Source organism: Pseudophryne corroboree, chromosome 5 (genome assembly GCF_028390025.1).
Source record: "Pseudophryne corroboree isolate aPseCor3 chromosome 5, aPseCor3.hap2, whole genome shotgun sequence".
Classification (NCBI taxonomy): Eukaryota; Metazoa; Chordata; class Amphibia; order Anura; family Myobatrachidae; genus Pseudophryne; species Pseudophryne corroboree.
Genome location: NC_086448.1, coordinates 143,915,085 through 143,936,383, shown reverse-complemented (window position 1 = coordinate 143,936,383; position 21,299 = coordinate 143,915,085). Strand labels below are relative to the sequence as shown.

General features: G+C 47.0%; 1 protein-coding gene across 2 annotated transcripts in view; it reads right to left on the bottom strand.

Moving 5' to 3' along the window:
* The window catches only part of LOC134927392 (ATP-binding cassette sub-family B member 5-like), a 382,371-nt gene that overhangs the window by 224,242 nt on the left and 136,830 nt on the right, over positions 1-21,299 (bottom strand). The gene's annotated exons all lie outside the window — the stretch shown is intronic.

Here is a 21,299-nt window from a genome sequence, read left to right as displayed (position 1 = left end):
AATTATCTTCTTTGCATTTTTCCAATCCTATTTGCTGTGGAAACTGTGGGTGGGAGGCAGCTGAGAGCGCTGTCTCACGCTGACAATGTTAAAGTGTCTGAGCGGGGGGTCGGGCAGGGGGCGTGGCCAAACGGAGGGCAGGAAAAGCCCATTAAAAAAACGTACAGTAGAGGCACCAGCAGATCTGCCTCAGTGACAGGGGCATGCCTGCATCCCACCTCAGAGCACACCCCTGTCAGTGAGGCAGATTTGATTGGTCAGCGCGTCCAGCACTGAGCAGTTTCCGTCTCTCTCTCTCTCCCTCTCTAGGTGCAGCAGAGTCTGCAAAGCAGGGAGGCGCTCTCCCTGCTCTGCTACTCTGCTGGTGTCCGTGTGCGCTGCTGTCCTCCTCCTCCCCCCCTTACCCCCACTGGTGAATGCCGCCACAGACCTGCAATATGCCTCGGCTCCAGTAACAGAAAGGATCCCAGAGCCTCAGGAAGCTGATGCTGTGTGTGCCTCCCGTATACAGGTCACATGGTGCTGAGCAGTCATGTGACAAGGAAGTCTCAGCTCTACAGAGATGGTGAGTCCAGCTGTCTATATGGGGGCATAGTGTGTGTTTGTTGGAGCTCAGTGTGTATGGGGGCATAGTGTGTGTATGGAAACATAGTGAGTATATGGGAGCACAATATATATGTGTGTATAGGGCCACAGTGTGTGTGTGTGTGAGCTAAGTGTGTATGGGGGCACAGTGTGTGTGTGTGTGTGTGTGTGAGCTCAGTGTGTATGGGGGCACAGTGTGTGTGTGTGAGCTCAGTGTGTGTGCGAGCTCAGTGTGTATGGGGCATAGTGTGTGTGTGCATATGGGAACATAGTGAGTATATGGAAGCACAGTATATATGTGTGTAGAGGGCCACAGTGTGTGTGTGAGCTCAGTGTGTATGGGGGTCACAGGGTGTGTGTGGGGGCTCAGGGTGTGTGTGAGCTCAGTGTGTATGGAGGCGCAGTGTGTGTATGGGAACATAGTGAGTACAGTATATGGGAGCACATTGTGTGTGTGTGTGTGTGTGTGTGTGTGTGTGTGTGTGTGTGTGTGTGTGTAGGGGCACAGCGAGTGTGTAAATCCAGTTTTGTTAGCCAGTGCCACCCCAGTCATTGACCTCACCGCACGTCACTGTTTAGCGCTGCGTGCAAAAAACAGCATCGGCGCCCCCCCCCCCCCTTATTTAAAATAGGGCTAGTGCGCACGGAAAATTAATGCGTGGCTTCATGAGGAAGGGGCGTGGCCACAAAATAATACCAATTCATATTACACTGTACAGTAGTCTTAATTATTCAAATTACGCCGCACAGTAGCGCCACTTAGACACATTACACCAGGTAGAGCTCCTTTTAGACATTATGCTAGGTAGAGCCCCTGTCACACGTTACGCCAGGTAGAGCCTCCTTTTACACATTACAGCAGGTAGAGTGCCCTTTTACACATTACGGAAGGTAGAGCCTCCTTTTACACATTACGGCAGGTAGAGCCCCCTTGTACACATTACGGAAGGTAGAGTCCCCTTTTACACATCTTTTACACATTACGGCAGCTAGAGCTTCCTTTTACACATTACGTCTTTACACATTACGGCAGCCTGTCCCCTACACACACACACACACACACAGCCTGTCCTCTATACACAGTCTGTTCCCCCAATGCGCACACAAACACACACACACACAGCCTGTCCCCTACACACACACACACACACACACACACACACACACACACAGCCTGTTTCCTACACACACAGTCTGTTCCCCCAATGCATACATACACAAAACATGTCCCCTACACAGACGCACTCAGCCTGTCCCCTACACATAGTCTGTTCCACCAATCCGCAAGCAAACAATCCCTGGCTCATTGTAAGGGCTTGTATTTTAAAGTGCTGCTTGGATTTGTAAGTGTATGTGAGTTGGTAACAGCAAAAGGTGAGTTCTGATTATTCTCTGTCTATCCATATAGGGATAGTAATATTGTGAGAGAAAGTTAATCTGAATCTGATTGTTTGTATCTATACTGATTTTTTTGTTTGTATCTGTACTGGTTTTTGTTTTTTGTTTGTTTGGTTTTTTTTTTGGAGGGGAAAAAAGTGTGAGGAGAAAGCCAGAGGGAGGGGGTTGAATCAGGTGTGAGTAATCAGGAGGAGGAGGGGCTGACTAAAGCTGCTGGCTGAGCCTATATAATCAGTGATTAGACTCATTGGAGCTTACTCATTGTAAGAGCTTGTATCTTAAAGTGCTGCTTGGATTTGTAAGTGTATGTGAATTGGTAACAGCAAAAGGTGAGTTCTGATTATTCTCTGTCTATCCATATAGGGATAGTAATATTGTGAGATAAAGTTAATCTGAATCTGATTGTTTGTATCTATACTGTTTTGTTTGTATCTGTACTGGCTTTTTTTTTTTTTTTTTTGAGGGGGAAAAAAAAGTGTGAGGAGAAAGCCAGAGGGAGGGCGTTGAATCAGGTGTGAGTAATCAGGAGGAGGAGGGGCTGACTAAAGCAGCTGGCTGAGCCTATAAAATCAGTGATTAGGCTCATTGGAGCTTACTCATTGTAAGGGCTTGTATTTTAAAGTGCTGCTTGGATTTGTAAGTGTATGTGAGTTGGTAACAGCAAAAGGTGAGTTAGAATACAGAAAAAGGTGAGTTTTAAAATACACAATCAGGAACACACATATTTGCAGTACCATTAAACTTCTGGTGAGGCTGCAAGGGGCTGACCTTGTGAGTGAGTGAGGGTCTTTTACTTGGAGTAGCAGAGGGGCTGTGATTGTGCGTGGGTGAGGGGCATTTTTTTTTTAGCAGGAACTGTAAGCCAAGTGAAAAGAAGGTGCAGTGAGCTGGAACAACTGCAACTGCTAAGTGGAGTTTTGGTGCCGCAGGAGAGAGTATTACGGCTGCATAAAAGTGAAGGACCAAGAACCGCACAAAGATAGATATGTATAAGCCAGCTTAATTATTGTATAAGTGAGATTGTTTGTCTTCTACTTTTTCTTTTTGCTTCTTTTTCTTTGAGAGTAACAGGGTATTAGACCTTACAAACAATATGGGAGGGGCTGTGATTGGGGACCTCACTAAGTGCATGTCGTGCAAGATGTATGCACACCTGGAGCTACCGGCCCAGTGTGATTACATCTGCACGAGGTGTATGCGAACGGTTGCCCTGGAAGCCCAGGTAACTGATCTAGAGCAAACCGTTACGCGACTGAGGGAGATTCACAATCTCGAGCGAAGTTTAGACAGAACACTGGAGGAGTTGCGGGAGGGATCACTGGTAGAAGAGGATGATGATCAGGTAGCCAGCTGGGTCACAGTTAGAAGGAAGAAAAAGAGGGGGAGGCTCGACATCTCCAAACTATCAAACCTGAACAAATTTGCCCGATTGGACGAGGAATCGGAGGATGATAGTGAAGAAATGATGGTGCCGAAACAGACTGCTCCCTCTAGCATCCAGAGGCGCAGTTGGGATAAAAGATAGTGAGGTACCTAGTCAGATGGTGGTGGTAGGGGATTCTATCATCAGGAAGGCAGATAGGGCAATCTGCTACCGGGACCGTGATCGCCGTACAGTCTGTTGTCTCCCGAGTGTTCAGGTACGGCACATCGCGGACCGGGAAGATAGATTGTTGGGAGGGGCTGGGAAAGACCCGGCGGTCTTGGTGCACGTTGGCACCAATGACAAAGTTAGCAGAAGGTGGGATGTCCTTAAGAAAGACTATAGGGACTTAGGAAAGAAACTTAAGGCAAGGACATCTAAGGTAATATTCTCTGAAATATTACCCATGCCACGCGCTAGTCCAGGGAGGCAGAGGGAGATTAGGGAGGTAAATGTGTGGCTTAGGGATTGGTGCAGGAAAGAGGGGTTTGTGTTCCTGGAACACTGGGCGGACTTCTCAGTCAGGCACCATCTCTTTTGTCGTGACGGATTGCACCTGACTAAGGAGGGGGCAGCGGTGCTGGGGGAAGGATGGTTAGAAGGTTGGAGGAGATTTTAAACTAGGAGCCTGGGGGGAGGGTTTAGTTGGAAACTACGTTTTGCAGTGAGAATAGTGGGGATGGCGGTAGTAAACGAAACGGGGGAGAAGTTGGGGGGATGGTAAGAGCAGGCGGTAAGGTTACTAACATGGCTACTAAAAGAGATTTTAACAAAGCACTAACCAATGATGATTACAGGTCATCAATGCTACATAAGGTGAAAGATGTCCCTAACGCAAGGGAAAATACTTATCTTAGTTGTATGTATGTAAACGCTAGAAGCATTACTGGTAAAAAGGGCGAACTAGAAATACTTGCAGCAAGCATACAGTATGATATTATAGGCATTACTGAAACTTGGTGGGACGAATCTCATGATTGGACAGTCAATCTAGAGGGCTATACACTGTTTAGGAGAGACAGACTAAATAAAAAGGGTGGAGGGGTGTGTCTTACGTAAAGCCGTTTTTAAAACCTGATATACGGGAAGATATTCAGGAGGGGACTGTAGACACTGTCGAGACATTATAGGTAGAAATTGCATGCAGGGAAAAAGGAATTAAAAAGTTAGTATTGGGTGTATGCTATAGGCCGCCTGGTATCAACGTATCTGATGAGGAATTGTTACTAAAGTAAATTGAAAGAGCAGCAGGAGTAGGAGACATAGTAGTGATGGGAGATTTTAACTATCCAGAGATAAACTGGAAAAACGATTCATGTGATACTGCTAGGGGCAATATGTTTTTAAACACACTTAATGATAACTACTTAGTTCAACTAATTGAGGAACCAACTACGTACAATGCAATCTTAGACCTGGTATTAACAAACAATGGGGATTTGGTATCAGGTATTATAGTAGGGGAACCCATAGGAAACAGTGACCACAATATGGTCACAATCAATATCAGTTTTCATAAACAGCCCTATACTGGCTCAACTGGGACTCTAAACTTTAGCAAAGCGAATTTTGAAAACATGAGGGTATTTTTCAGGGATATTGAATGGGAAGGTTTGTTTTTAGGAAAAAATACTACGGAGAAATGGGAGGTACTAAAATTACTGCTAGCTAAAAATACACTCAAATTTATTCCTACGAGCAGCAAAAAAAGGAATGAAAATCGTAAACCGATGTGGCTTAACAAAAAGATAAAGGAACTTATGGGCAAGAAAAGGAGAGCATTTAAAAAATACAAATCTGACAGGGAAGCAGAGTCATTTCAGCACTATAAGAAATGTAACAAAATATGCAAAAAGGAAATAAGAGTGGCTAAAGTAGAAACTGAAAAACTAATAGCAAAGGAAAGCAAAGCGAATCCCAAAAAAATCTTTAAATACATTAGTAGCAAGAGATTCAAGAAGGAGAGTATAGGCCCTTTAAAAGACAAGTTGGGAGTCTTAAGCAAAAATAATAATGACATAGCGGACACACTAAATGAGTTTTTTTCAACAGTATTTACTAGAGAGGACCCAATTCAGGGACTAACACATAATTTCAATAATGAGAATATCCCACTGATAAGTACTTATTTAAGCGAGGAAGTGGTCTGTGACCGATTAAAACATTTAAAGATTAATAAGTCACCAGGTCCCGATGGTATTCACCCAAGGGTTCTAATGGAGCTTCACTCTGAACTTGCAAAACCGCTATTTTTGATCTTTAAGGATTCAGTAATATCAGGTATGGTTCCCAAAGACTGGCATATAGCAGAAGTAGTGCCTATATTCAAAAAGGGAAGTAAAGCTGAACCAGGTAATTATAGATCAGTTAGTCTTACATCTATAGTGGGGAAAGTTTTGGAAGGTATTCTAAGAGATAGTATTCAGAAGTTCATTGAAGTCAATAAGGTCATTAAAAGGAATCAACATGGGTTTATGAAGGACAGATCCTGTCAAACCAATTTACTTGGCTTTTATGAAACAGTAAGCGCAAACCTAGATCAGGGTAAAGAGGTGGATGTAATCTTTTTAGATTTTGCCAAAGCATTCGACACTGTACCACACATGAGACTTATCTACAAGCTACAAGAATCAGGGTTAGGAAGCACAATATGCACTTGGGTCAAAAACTGGTTAGATAATAGGGAGCAGTGCATTGTGGTGGGTGGTCTTCAGTATGCCGGCTGTCGGGATCCCGGCGCACAGTATAACGGCGCCGGAATCCCGACAGCCGGCATACCGACACTTATTCTCCCTCGTGGGGGTCCACGACCCCCCTGGAGGGAGAATAAAATATCGTGGCGCGCGTAGCGCGCCACCGTGCCCGCAGCGTGGCGAGCGCAGCGTGGCGAGCGCAGCGTGGCGAGCGCAGCGAGCCCGCAAGGCGCACATTTGCGCTCGCCACACTGTTGGTAAGCCAGCGGTCGGGCTCCCGGCGCCAGTATGCTGGTCGCCGGGAGCCCGACCGCCGGCATACCCTACTACACCCCGTTGTGGTTAATGGATCTTTTTCAACTTGGACTGAAGTGCTAAGTGGTGTGCCGCAAGGCTCAGTATTAGGACCGCTATTGTTCAATATTTTCATTAACGACCTAACAGAAGGTCTAGAGAGCATGGTGTCAATTTTTGCAGATGATACCAAATTGTGTAAAGTTATAAATGCGGAAGGGGATGCTGAATCGCTTCAGAACGACTTAGTTAAATTAGAAGCTTGGGCAGCGAAATGGAGAATGCGCTTCAATACAGACAAGTGTTAGGTAATGCACTGTGATAACAAGAACAAAAATAACACCTACCTACTAAATGGGGTAAAATTAGGGGATTCTGTAATGGAAAAGGACTTAGGTGTCCTCATAGATAACAAACTAAGCAGTAGTACCCAAAGTAGGACTGCAGCAAAGAAGGCTAATAAGATATTAGCATGCATAAAATGGGGAATTGATGCTAGGGACGAGAGTATTATATTCCTGTTATATAAATCACTTGTGAGGCCACACCTTGAATACTGTGTACAATTCTGGGCACCTTACTACAAAAAGGATATCCTGGAGCTAGAAAAGGTTCAAAGGCGGGCAACCAAACTAATTAAGGGTATGGAGACGCTGGAATTCGAGGAAAGGCTTGCAAGACTAGGCATGTTTACACTGGAAAAGAGGAGATTAAGAGGGAACATGATCAACATTTACAAATATATAAGGGGACATTATACAGATCTTGCGCAGGACCTGTTTTTGGTTAGATCAACACAGAGAACTCGTGGACACTCGCTCAGGTTAGAGGAGAGGAGGTTCCGCACAATACGGCGTAAAGGCTTTTTTACGGTAAGGACGATACGTGTTTGGAATTCCCTGCCTGATTGAGTTGTAATGGCCGACTCAGTCAACACCTTTAAGAATGGGTTAGATAAATTCCTAATGGATAAGGATATCCAGGGTTACGGGGCATAGTCACGCACTATGGTTATTATAAAAAAGAGGGGTAAAACGTAACGGCAGTCATCAACTTCAGTCAAAATTTTCTACAAAATAATCGTGCATAGGAGACCACAAATAGGTTGAACTCGATGGACAATTGTCTTTTTTCAACCTTAGATACTATTTTACTATGTTACTATGGCCCTCATTCCGAGTTGATCGGTCGCAAGGCGAATTTAGCAGAGTTACACACGCTAAGCCGCCGCCTACTGGGAGTGAATCTTAGCTTCTTAAAATTGCGAACGATGTATTCGCAATATTGCGATTACTAACTACTTAGCAGTTTCAGAGTAGCTCCAGACTTACTCTGCCTGTGCGATCAGTTCAGTGCTTGTCGTTCCTGGTTGACGTCACAAACACACCCAGCGTTCGCCCAGGCACTCCCACCGTTTCTCCGGCCACTCCTGCGTTTTTTCCAGAAACGGTAGCGTTTTCAGCCACACGCCCCTGAAACGCCGTGTTTCCGCCCACTAACACCCATTTCCTGTCAATCACATTACGATCGCCGGAGCGAAGAAAAAGCCGTGAGTAAAAATACTTTCTTCATAGTAAAGTTACTTGGCGCAGTCGCAGTGCGAACATTGCGCATGCGTACTAAGCGGATTTTCACTGCGATGCGATGAAAAATACCGAGCGAACAACTCGGAATGAGGGCCTATGTATGTTATATAACCACCAATTCTGTTTGGTCTCTCAATAGAACTAAAAGTGATACTACGCAGCTTCCAAATGTCACCACTGTAGTGACAAAAATTACTAGAGGTAAAAACAGATGCTACAGAATATCAAGGGAGCGCTTCTGGAATCTATATAGAAAATGTGTTTTAATTTTTAAAAATATACGAAAAATAGCACAATATCAATTACATACACATTACATGCATATACAATAAAAAATGAATATGTTATAAAAAAAACTAATTTACAACTGTAGATGTATCTGGAAAACAATCGTCCTCTACTGATGGTTTATTATTGGCCGAGAATCTCGTTAGAGTATTAGCTCAATGCACTGTCCGTCATACAAATAAAATTAAATTTGCAGGACATACTTGTATAAATGAAGGGTATCCAAATAAATGCTTAATAACACATTATTCTTCCAAACTCTGCTATATTCCTCCGTGTCAGTTGTAACAGTTCTGATGGAGGGACAGCGTTTTTTTAGCTCTATGCAATATTCGTAACGCTGAACTCACCTCCTGGATATGTATCCATTTACCTGAAACTGCACGTAGAGGGGCAGAGGGAGATCACCACTGTCCTTTATACGGTTGTTGTTGCCACCTGTGTCTGTTGCACACTATTTGAAAGCACTGTATAGCAGTGAATGGAATACTGCTCCGGTCCGCCACTGTCGTATTGAACCTAGTGATGAGCGGGTTCGGTTTCTCGGAAACCGAACCCCCCCGAACTTCACGCTTTTTACACGGGTCCGAGGCAGACTCGGATCTTCCCGCCTTGCTCGGTTAACCCGAGCGCGCCCGAACGTCATCATCCCGCTGTCGGATTCTCGCGAGGCTCGGATTCTATCGCGAGACTCGGATTCTATATAAGGAGCCACGCGTCGCCGCCATTTTCACACGTGCATTGAGATTGATAGGGAGAGGACGTGGCTGGCGTCCTCTCCGTTTAGAATAGAAATAGAGAGTGAGAGTGAGACACTTGATTTACTGGAGCTTAGGAGTACTCAGAGAGTGCAGAGTTTACTAGTGACTGACCAGTGACCACCAGTGCAGTTTTATTATTATTTAATATAATCCGTTCTCTGCCTGAAAAAAAAATGATACACAGTGACACAGTATACCATATCTGTGCTCAGCCTCAGTGTGCTGCATCATCTATGTATATCTGACTGTGCTGAGTGCTCACTGCTCACACAGCTTAATTGTGGGGGAGACTGGGGAGCAGTTATAGCAGGAGTACATATATTTAACAGTGCACACTTTTGCTGCCAGAGTGCCACTGCCAGTGTGACTGACCAGTGACCAGTGACCACCAGTATATTGTGATTGTCTGCCTGAAAAAGTTAAACACTCGTCGTGTGGTGTTTTTATTCTATAAACGCATTCTGCTGACAGTGTCCAGCAGGTCCGTCATTATATAATATATACCTGTCCTGCAGTAGTGATATATATATATTTTTTATATCATTATCATCCAGTCTATATTAGCAGCAGACGCAGTACGGTAGTCCACGGCTGTAGCTACCTCTGTGTTGGCAGTCGCTCGTCCATCCATATTTGTATACCACCTACCTGTTGTGTTTTTTTTTTTTCTATCTTCTTGATACTAGTAGCTTACTTTAGGAGTCTGCAGTGCTGACAGTGTCCAGCAGGTCCGTCATTATATAATATATACCTGTCCGGCTGCAGTAGTGATATATATATATTTTTTATATCATTATCATCCAGTCTATATTAGCAGCAGACGCAGTACGGTAGTCCACGGCTGTAGCTACCTCTGTGTTGGCAGTCGCTCGTCCATCCATAATTGTATACCACCTACCTGTTGTGTTTTTTTTTTTTCTATCTTCTTGATACTAGTAGCTTACTTTAGGAGTCTGCAGTGCTGACAGTGTCCAGCAGGTCCGTCATTATATAATATATACCTGTCCGGCTGCAGTAGTGATATATATATATTTTTTATTTCATTATCATCCAGTCTATATTAGCAGCAGACGCAGTACGGTAGTCCACGGCTGTAGCTACCTCTGTGTCGGCAGTCGCTCGTCCATCCATAATTGTATACCACCTACCTGTTGTGTTTTTTTTTTTCTATCTTCTTGATACTAGTAGCTTACTTTAGGAGTCTGCAGTGCTGACAGTGTCCAGCAGGTCCGTCATTATATAATATATACCTGTCCGGCTGCAGTAGTGATATATATATATTTTTTATATCATTATCATCCAGTCTATATTAGCAGCAGACGCAGTACGGTAGTCCACGGCTGTAGCTACCTCTGTGTCGGCAGTCGCTCGTCCATCCATAATTGTATACCACCTACCTGTGGTGTTTTTTTTTTTTCTATCTTCTTGATACTAGTAGCTTACTTTAGGAGTCTGCAGTGCTGACAGTGTCCAGCAGGTCCGTCATTATATAATATATACCTGTCCGGCTGCAGTAGTGATATATATATATTTTTTATATCATTATCATCCAGTCTATATTAGCAGCAGACGCAGTACGGTAGTCCATGGCTGTAGCTACCTCTGTGTCGGCAGTCGCTCGTCCATCCATAAGTATACTAGTATCCATCCATCTCCATTGTTTACCTGAGGTGCCTTTTAGTTGTGCCTATTAAAATATGGAGAACAAAAATGTTGAGGTTCCAAAAATAGGGAAAGATCAAGATCGACTTCCACCTCGTGCTGAAGCTGCTGCCACTAGTCATGGCCGAGACGATGAAATGCCAGCAACGTCGTCTGCCAAGGCCGATGCCCAATGTCATAGTACAGAGCATGTAAAATCCAAAACACCAAATATCAGTAAAAAAAGGACTCAAAAATCTAAAATAAAATTGTCGGAGGAGAAGCGTAAACTTGCCAATATGCCATTTACCACACGGAGTGGCAAGGAACGGCTGAGGCCCTGGCCTATGTTCATGGCTAGTGGTTCAGCTTCACATGAGGATGGAAGCACTCAGCCTCTCGCTAGAAAAATGAAAAGACTCAAGCTGGCAAAAGCACAGCAAAGAACTGTGCGTTCTTCGAAATCACAAATCCACAAGGAGAGTCCAATTGTGTCGTTTGCGATGCCTGACCTTCCCAACACTGGACGTGAAGAGCATGTGCCTTCCACCATTTGCACGCCCCCTGCAAGTGCTGGAAGGAGCACCCGCAGTCCAGTTCCTGATAGTCAGATTGAAGATGTCAGTGTTGAAGTACACCAGGATGAGGAGGATATGGGTGTTGCTGGCGCTGGGGAGGAAATTGACCAGGAGGATTCTGATGGTGAGGTGGTTTGTTTAAGTCAGGCACCCGGGGAGACACCTGTTGTCCGTGGGAGGAATAGGGCCATTGACATGCCTGGTGAAAATACCAAAAAAATCAGCTCTTCGGTGTGGAAGTATTTCAACAGAAATGCGGACAACATTTGTCAAGCCGTGTGTTGCCTTTGTCAAGCTGTAATAAGTAGGGGTAAGGACGTTAACCACCTCGGAACATCCTCCCTTATACGTCACCTGCAGCGCATTCATCATAAGTCAGTGACAAGTTCAAAAACTTTGGGCGACAGCGGAAGCAGTCCACTGACCAGTAAATCCCTTCCTCTTGTAACCAAGCTCACGCAAACCACCCCACCAACTCCCTCAGTGTCAATTTCCTCCTTCCCCAGGAATGCCAATAGTCCTGCAGGCCATGTCACTGGCAATTCTGACGAGTCCTCTCCTGCCTGGGATTCCTCCGATGCATCCTTGCGTGTAACGCCTACTGCTGCTGGCGCTGCTGTTGTTGCTGCTGGGAGTCGATGGTCATCCCAGAGGGGAAGTCGTACTCGTAAGACCACTTTTACTACTTCCACCAAGCAATTGACTGTCCAACAGTCCTTTGCGAGGAAGATGAAATATCACAGCAGTCATCCTGCTGCAAAGCGGATAACTGAGGCCTTGGCATCCTGGGCGGTGAGAAACGTGGTTCCGGTATCCATCATTACTGCAGAGCCAACTAGAGACTTGTTGGAGGTACTGTGTCCCCAGTACCAAATACCATCTAGGTTCCATTTCTCTAGGCAAGCGATACCGAAAATGTACACAGACCTCAGAAAAAGACTCACCAGTGTCCTAAAAAATGCAGTTGTACCCAATGTCCACTTAACCACTGACATGTGGACAAGTGGAGCAGGGCAGGCTCAGGACTATATGACTGTGACAGCCCACTGGGTAGATGTATGGACTCCCGCCGCAAGAACAGCAGCGGCGGCACCAGTAGCAGCATCTCGCAAACGCCAACTCTTTCCTAGGCAGGCTACGCTTTGTATCACCGCTTTCCAGAATACGCACACAGCTAAAAACCTCTTACGGCAACTGAGGAAGATCATCGCAGAATGGCTTACCCCAATTGGACTCTCCTGTGGATTTGTGGCATCGGACAACGCCAGCAATATTGTGTGTGCATTAAATCTGGGCAAATTCCAGCACGTCCCATGTTTTGCACATACCTTGAATTTGGTGGTGCAGAATTATTTAAAAAACGAGAGGGGCGTGCAAGAGATGCTGTCGGTGGCCAGAAGAATTGCAGGACACTTTCGGCGTACAGAAGACTGGAGCACCACCAAAAACGCCTGAACCTGCCCTGCCATCATCTGAAGCAAGAAGTGGTAACGAGGTGGAATTCAACCCTCTATATGCTTCAGAGGTTGGAGGAGCAGCAAAAGGCCATTCAAGCCTATACAACTGAGCACGATATAGGAGGTGGAATGTACCTGTCTCAAGCGCAGTGGAGAATGATTTCAACGTTGTGCAAGGTTCTGCAACCTTTTGAACTTGCCACACGTGAAGTCAGTTCAGAAACTGCCAGCCTGAGTCAGGTCATTCCCCTCATCAGGCTTTTGCAGAAGAAGCTGGAGACATTGAAGGAGGAGCTAACACAGAGCGATTCCGCTAGGCATGTGGGACTTGTGGATGGAGCCCTTAATTCACTTAACAAGGATTCACGGGTGGTCAATCTGTTGAAATCAGAGCACTACATTTTGGCCATCGTGCTCGATCCTAGATTTAAAACCTACCTTGGATCTCTCTTTCCAGCAGACACAAGTCTGCTGGGGTTCAAAGAACTGCTGGTGACAAAATTGTCAAGTCAAGCGGAACGCGACCTGTCAACATCTCCTCCTTCACATTCTCCCGCAACTGGGGGTGCGAGGAAAAGGCTCAGAATTCCGAGCCCACCCGCTGGCGGTGATGCAGGGCAGTCTGGAGCGACTGCTGATGCTGACATCTGGTCCGGACTGAAGGACCTGACAACGATTACGGACATGTCGTCTACTGTCACTGCATATGATTCTCTCCCCATTGAAAGAATGGTGGAGGATTATATGAGTGACCGCATCCAAGTAGGCACGTCAGACAGTCCGTACTTATACTGGCAGGAAAAAGAGGCAATTTGGAGGCCCTTGCACAAACTGGCTTTATTCTACCTAAGTTGCCCTCCCACAAGTGTGTACTCCGAAAGAGTGTTTAGTGCCGCCGCTCACCTTGTCAGCAATCGGCGTACGAGGTTACATCCAGAAAATGTGGAGAAGATGATGTTCATTAAAATGAATTATAATCAATTCCTCCGTGGAGACATTGACCAGCAGCAATTGCCTCCACAAAGTACACAGGGAGCTGAGATGGTGGATTCCAGTGGGGACGAATTGATAATCTGTGAGGAGGGGGATGTACACGGTGATATATCGGAGGATGATGATGAGGTGGACATCTTGCCTCTGTAGAGCCAGTTTGTGCAAGGAGAGATTAATTGCTTCTTTTTTGGTGGGGGTCCAAACCAACCCGTCATTTCAGTCACAGTCGTGTGGCAGACCCTGTCACTGAAATGATGGGTTGGTTAAAGTGTGCATGTCCTGTTTATACAACATAAGGGTGGGTGGGAGGGCCCAAGGACAATTCCATCTTGCACCTCTTTTTTCTTTCATTTTTCTTTGCGTCATGTGCTGTTTGGGGAGTAGTTTTTGGAAGGGCCATCCTGCGTGACACTGCAGTGCCACTCCTAGATGGGCCAGGTGTTTGTGTCGGCCACTTGGGTCGCTTATCTTAGTCACACAGCTACCTCATTGCGCCTCTTTTTTTCTTTGCATCATGTGCTGTTTGGGGGGTGTTTTTTGGAAGGGCCATCCTGCGTGACACTGCAGTGCCACTCCTAGATGGGCCAGGTGTTTGTGTCGGCCACTTGGGTCGCTTATCTTAGTCACACAGCTACCTCATTGCGCCTCTTTTTTTCTTTGCGTCATGTGCTGTTTGGGGGGTGATTTTTGGAAGGGCCATCCTGCGTGACACTGCAGTGCCACTCCTAGATGGGCCAGGTGTTTGTGTCGGCCACTTGGGTCGCTTATCTTAGTCACACAGCTACCTCATTGCGCCTCTTTTTTTCTTTGCGTCATGTGCTGTTTGGGGGGTGTTTTTTGGAAGGGCCATCCTGCGTGACACTGCAGTGCCACTCCTAGATGGGCCAGGTGTTTGTGTCGGCCACTTGGGTCGCTTATCTTAGTCACACAGCTACCTCATTGCGCCTCTTTTTTTCTTTGCGTCATGTGCTGTTTGGGGGCTGTTTTTTGGAAGGGCCATCCTGCGTGACACTGCAGTGCCACTCCTAGATGGGCCAGGTGTTTGTGTCGGCCACTTGGGTCGCTTATCTTAGTCACACAGCTACCTCATTGCGCCTCTTTTTTTCTTTGCGTCATGTGCTGTTTGGGGGGTGTTTTTTGGAAGGGCCATCCTGCGTGACACTGCAGTGCCACTCATAGATGGGCCAGGTGTTTGTGTCGGCCACTTGGGTCGCTTATCTTAGTCACACAGCTACCTCATTGCGCCTCTTTTTTTCTTTGCGTCATGTGCTGTTTGGGGGGTGTTTTTTGGAAGGGCCATCCTGCGTGACACTGCAGTGCCACTCCTAGATGGGCCAGGTGTTTGTGTCGGCCACTTGGGTCGCTTATCTTAGTCACACAGCTACCTCATTGCGCCTCTTTTTTTCTTTGCGTCATGTGCTGTTTGGGGGGTGTTTTTTGGAAGGGCCATCCTGCGTGACACTGCAGTGCCACTCCTAGATGGGCCAGGTGTTTGTGTCGGCCACTTGGGTCGCTTATCTTAGTCACACAGCTACCTCATTGCGCCTCTTTTTTTCTTTGCGTCATGTGCTGTTTGGGGGGTGTTTTTTGGAAGGGCCATCCTGCGTGACACTGCAGTGCCACTCCTAGATGGGCCAGGTGTTTGTGTCGGCCACTTGGGTCGCTGAGCTTAGTCATCCAGCGACCTCGGTGCAAATTTTAGGACTAAAAATAATATTGTGAGGTGTGAGGTGTTCAGAATAGACTGAAAATGAGTGGAAATTATGCTTATTGAGGTTAATAATACTTTGGGATCAAAATGACCCCCAAATTCTATGATTTAAGCTGTTTTTTAGGGTTTTTTGAAAAAAACACCCGAATCCAAAACACACCCGAATCCGACAAAAAAAATTCGGTGAGGTTTTGCCAAAACGCGTTCGAACCCAAAACACGGCCGCGGAACCAAACCCAAAACCAAAACACAAAACCCGAAAAATTTCTGGTGCTCATCACTAATTGTACCTCGATTGTCCGCGTGGCTAGGGTTGACCAGGAGCTGGTGTGTTGTATTAGAGGAATACAGTGAGGTGTCCGGATACAAATTTCTGAATAAGGCAAAGTCCTTACGCGTTTCTCCGCACCTGTGGTATGGCGGTTTCGTCAGTGGATGGAGAATACTGAGTTATTAATCATTTATATGGATACCCTTTTTTATCCTACAAGTATCTCCTGCAACTTAAATTTTATTTGTATGACGGACAGTGCATTGAGCTAATACTCTAACAAGATCCTTGGCCAATAATAAACCATCAGCAGAGGACGATTGTTTTCCAGGTACATCTATGGTTGTTAAATAGTTTTTTATAACATATTATTTTTTTATTGTATATGCATGTAATGTGTATGTAATTGATATTGTGCTATTTTTCGTATATTTTTAAAAATAAAACATTTTCTATATAGATTCCAGAAGCACTCCCTTGATATTCTGTTCACACACACACACACACACACACTCAGCCTGTCCCCTACACACACACACACACACACACACACACCCTGTCCCCTACACACACACACACACACACACACACACCCTGTCTCATACACACACACACAGCCTATCCCCTACACACACACACATAGAGCCTGTCCCACACACACACACACACACACACACACACACATAGCCTGTCCCCTACACACACACACATAGAGCCTGTCCCCTACACACACACACACACACCCTGTCCCCTACACACACACACACACACACACACACACACAGCCTATTCCCTACATGCACACACATGCACGCAGTCTCCCCACCCTCCCCTGTTCCCACTATGTTATCTCCAGAAGAGACGAAGGACACAGACACCACCAGCCACATGCAAAGTCGGGGCGTGGCCTAATCGCGGACCTGTGGCCACGCCCTCTTTGAGGGAAAAACGAAACAGCAATGAGCAATCACGATAGGCGACCTGGCAGAAGAGGCATATGACCAGAAAAACTCACGCGGCGTCCCAATCCACAGCTGACGGGCGCTACAGGTACTGAAACTTCCATGGACACACCAAGCAGTGCGGACCTGCAGGTGTTGCCGGCGGTCCTGCACCCTCAGTGCACATGCGCTGTGTGCCAGACACCGCCGTCACACACCTAGTTACGACCCTGCCTGAATGACCCCCAATGTGCAGTTTCTTAGCTACACAATCAGCAGGGTAACCTTATTTGGGATGGATTTATCACTTGAGCAAACTGCAGGTCATGTTTGTCTTCTAGTTTTTTAGTAAAACCTTAGAAACATAGAATTTGACGGCAGGTAAAAACCATTTGGCCATCTAGTCTTCCCTACAAGAGTAATATTTATTGATATAGCCTATTGGTTAAACCTTGGGGTAGTCACATAAGGTTCTCAGCGGATGTGGAAGTGACTGAGGGGTAGATGTATTAACCTGGAGAAGGCATAAGGAAGTGATAAACCAGTGATATGTGCAAGGTGATATACGCACCAGCCAATCAGCTCCTAACTGTTAATTTACATATTGGAGCTGATTGGCTGGTGCCTTTATCACCTTGCACATATCACTGGTTTATCACTTCCTTATGCCTTCTCCAGGTTAATACATCTGCCCCTGAGTCCTTTACCAGGTAGTTATGTTTATTGGTAAACAGCAGATGTAGGATAACACATGAATACAGTGTAATGCAGGGGTTAACAGCTGTGGTCATAAGTAATGGTAAATAGCAAGTATCTGAGTGTCTGGGTGTAGTATGGTATGCCGGCAGCTGGGCTCCCGGCGAACAGCATACCGGCGCCGGAAGCGTGACCGCCGGCATATCGACAGCGTGGCGAGCGCAAATGAGCCCCATGCGGGCTTGCTGCGCTCGCTATGCTGCGGGCACGGTGGTGCGCACTATTTATTCTCCCTACAGGGGGGTCGTGGACCCCCACGAGGGAGAAAAACTGTCGGTATACCAGCTGTCAGGATTCCAGCGCCGGTATACTGTGCGCCGGGATCCCGACAGTCGGCAACCTGAAGACCACCTGAGTGTCTCACTTCAGGAGCTATGACATTCTTGCACAGTAAAATGGCTGCAGTCTGCACATGAGCAGTAGTACATCAGGTAGGAGGCCGACCTCCCTGCAAACCAATCTGGGTCCTAGTGACCAGCATTTATGCACAGCGAGGAGACAGCGCAGAGTATAGCTTTTGCTAAAATATTGTGCTGTTTGTACTAGGGGCTTAACTAGATATTTTTGAGCCCCATAATAAAGGCTTTACGCCCCCCCCCCCATGTTCCACCTAAAAAATTACATAACATATGGGTGCTTTGACAGGGAAGGAGGGTCCCAGTCAGCATTGGGTCCTATAGCAGCTGTGTTCCATACAACTATTATTGATTAACCTGATCCTGTTGAAACAGATTGTTTTGGGGTTATTTTAAAAAGGGCTGTCACCACATTGTGGTATTTCAACTATTAACAAGCTGCCAACTCCCGACAATCATTAAGGACACTTGTCAAGTGCTCTTTCCAGCAGCAACAAATGGGTAAGAGAGGGAGCGCACCAGTAGCGCCAATGATCTAGCCTCTCTAAGGGTTTAGGAGTGCAATCCTGACCCCTCTGCTCTTGATTGCAGCACAGAACAAAGAAACATCGGGGGTCATTCCGAGTTGATCGCTAGCTGCCGTTGTTCGCAGCGCAGCGATCAGGCTAAAAAAACAGCATTTCTGCGCATGCGTATGCCCCACAATGCGCACGCGCGATGTACGGGTACAAAGCCCATTGTGGCTGTGCACAGGTTCTAGCGAAGTTTTCAGTCGCACTGATGGCCGCAAGAAGATTGACAGGAAGGGGGCGTTTCTGGGTGTCAACTGACCGTTTTCAGGGAGGGTTTGCAAAAACGCAGGCGTGTCTGAAAAAACGCAGACGTGGCTGGGCGTTCTCTGGGCGGGTGTATGACGTCAAATCCGGACACGAATAGGCTGAAGTGATCGCAAGCGCTGAGTAGGTTCAGAGCAACTCAGAAACTGCACAAACTGTTTTTGCAGAGCTCGGCTGCACATGCGTTCGCACTTCTGCTAAGCTAAAATACACTCCCCAGTGGGCGGCGGCATAGCGTTTGCATGGCTACTAAAACTAGCCAGTGAGCGATCAACTCGGAATGACCCCCATAGTCCATGAAGGGATGTAGCCAAACCCCCGTCATGCTCGGGTCTGTCTGTCATCTTAGCAGCCTGCTCACTACTGAGTTCTTTGGTCTGAATTGTGCATGTGCAGCAGTAATAAGCTATTGTTACTTAGGTACATACTGCCAGTCTGTGTAAATCAAGGTCAGACCTAGAACTCATTGCTAGGTGATTGTTTAGCATGCCTGAGACTAGCAGCTGATCTTTCCTACTGTTATAGTCTATTTCTATACCACTTTTGATTTACATTCCCTGTTACATTCTCTGCTTGCCCCCAATATTGGCTGCCTTGTTTGGGAACCAGATCTCTGCTATGGAAACTGAACAGTGTCTTGCCTGCCATTTCTGAGACTGCATTGTACGCCAGTGGTGTTCAGTGAGGTCAGTGGCTGGTGAGGCACTGCAGTCAAAATGTCCTTTGATTACCGACGATGACTCCTACCATCGCCGACTCAATCCCCGTTACTGCCGCTGCCCCTACCAACACTTCAACAGAAATAATCTGTAATCTATGTGATCATAGTAGTGGTAGGTACTGGTTGGGGGTTAGTAGTAAGGACAAATATTATATCAGCGGGATGTAGTTGGCATCCCAACGTATGGATGCCGGCATTCAGGAGACCAGCACCACAATCCTGACACCTGTCAGAATGCCGGAGCCGGAATCCTGAACGGAAGTATGCCGAGGAGGGTTAGGCTGTTGGGGGAAAGGGTTAGGGTTAGGCTTCGGAGGAGGGGGAGTGTTAGGCTACAGGAAGGGAGGGTTAGAGTTAGGCTGTGGGGAGGGAAGGTTATTATTAGGGTTAGGCTGCGGGGTGGTAGGGTTAGGATTAGGGTTAGGCTGTGTGAGGGGAGGTTAGGAATAGGCTATGGGAGGGGAGGGTTAGGGTTAGGCTGCGGGAGGGGAGGGTCAGGCTGTGGGAGGTTAGGGTTAGGCCGCGGGAGGTTAGGGTCAGGCTGCGGGAGGGGAGGGTTAGGCTGCGGGAGATTAGGGTCAGACTGCGGGAGGTTATGGTCAGGCTGCGGAAAGGGGGAGGTTAGGGTCAGGCTGCGGGCGGGCGTGGTTAGGGTCAGGCTGTGGAAGGGGGAGGTTAGGGTCAGGCTATGGGAGGGGGAGGATAGGGTCAGGCTGCAGAAAGGGAGGGTTAGGCTATGGGGAGGGAGGGTTAGGCTGCGGGGGGTGGTTGTGTTAGGGTTAGGCCTTCTTGGGAGGTGGGGTTAGGCTGTGTGTGTGTGAGTGGGGATTAGTGTTACACTACATTACCTTCTGGATGCTGGTATCTTGAGTCCACCTTCAGCCTGAAGTCCTGGTACTTTAGTTAACTCTCTCGGGGCAGGCTATGAGCTGCTTAGGTGAGCTCACTCTGCACAACACATCCTCTTTCAAATGCAGCCTTAGCACCAGCTATGGAGCCTCCGCAGCCGGCAAACTGTAAAGTCTTCTCACCCATTCCGGTCTTCTTTAACGCTGCTCGGGCTCTGCCTATGGATACCCTGCAGCAGCAGCTTGTTAGCTAAGTACCGCATGGCAGGCTCCGGCGCTGAAACCCACCCAGCAGGTCAGATGCCGGGGACGCAACCAGCCAGACTTGCTATGAGTGATGAGCAGGCGCCACTGTTCACATTGCCCGCGCAGCTGTCTGTCAGTTTACCAAGCGCAGCGGCAGTAATGGTGGACCCATCAGCAGGGTAGCAGAGTGGGGAGAGCACCTCTCTTGGCCGGCGCCTCCCTGCAATGCATACCCTTGCTGAGAGGGTTCTGCCGGCAGGACCTCCGCTGCAACCCTGCTCTCCCAGCATATGATGCGCCCACCGCGGCTGTAAATTCCAGTCCAGCTGGGGGTGTGCATTATCAACCACTGCAGGTATAAGCTCGGGGAGTGTGTGTGTGGGGGGGGGTCTAATACTCACGTCAGCCAGCCACTGCCCAATCACACCAGCCTTAGTGACAGGGGCGTGCTTTCATATTGGCTGAAAGCACGCCCCTGTCACAGAGGCACTGCTATTAGGTGCCGCTTATAGTCCTTTTTTCAATGGGCTTTTACTGCCCAATGTTTGGCCCCAACCCCATTTCCGGCCCTTCCTTATTGACAGCAGCGGTGCCTCCAAACACATTGAAAACTTTTTTTTTTACATGCTATATATGATTTCAATAATATAAAGGCACAAGCAGACACTTATTATGACACAGAATCTGCCTCCCCTGACTGCAGGTTCCTGTTGTACGCCTGTGTACGAGACATCAGAAACTGCCCCTTGACTCTGCTTTGTGCTCAACCCTTTTGCTACTGCGGCTATTTGCTCATACCTGTACTGGGGTTTGGAACTGCTTTGACTTCCTCTATTGCCTGCTCTACTACCTGTACTGTCAGCATTAATATTAAAGCACACTTGCACCACAACATCTTGGTTGGCTGGGTTGCCTT